The sequence below is a fragment of the Pholcus phalangioides genome, unplaced genomic scaffold (assembly GCF_987345545.1).
Source record: "Pholcus phalangioides strain wild (caught in Gottingen) unplaced genomic scaffold, Ppha-v1.0 ptg000004l_1, whole genome shotgun sequence".
Classification (NCBI taxonomy): Eukaryota; Metazoa; Arthropoda; class Arachnida; order Araneae; family Pholcidae; genus Pholcus; species Pholcus phalangioides.
Genome location: NW_028301597.1, coordinates 4,746,465 through 4,747,056, shown reverse-complemented (window position 1 = coordinate 4,747,056; position 592 = coordinate 4,746,465).

The window sequence follows — 592 nt, the reverse complement described above, 5'->3', positions numbered from 1 at the left end:
TAATTATTATAATGTATGAAAGATCGGTAAAAATCTGTTGGAAGTGCAGTATTTTTTTTTTAAGTATTCGCCGATAAGCGACGTTGAATTTACTAAGACTAACTGTGTAGCAATTAGCTAAGACAACGATAAGAGTAGACACCGGAACGTATGAATGCAATGTTATTTAAATATTGTTTTAACATACGTGCGGGAAAAGATAATTATAGTCTTGAAATCGGGGATCTCCGGTGCCTGTTCGCTTGACGAATGTCGGTGAACCGAATCTATATAAATTATCGGGGCACACATGGAAAAAGGATAGCACAATCGACTAGATATTGATATTAAAGCGACTATTTTTTTATCAATGATTCAATTCGATCCCTCCATTATTTTACCATCCAATTAGTCACGCAGAGAAAACGTATGTTAATCCCAATAGGAAGGAAAACATTTTCGTTGCGGGTGGCGGCAGTTTGGCCATATTCGAGATATATTTATATATTCCACTAATCGAGCAAGGGAATTTTTTTTTCCTTTTGCAAAAGAAAATGACCGTTTCGCCGTAGCTTCTATGATTCGTTCATTTTTTCCCCTCCGCTACGCGGGG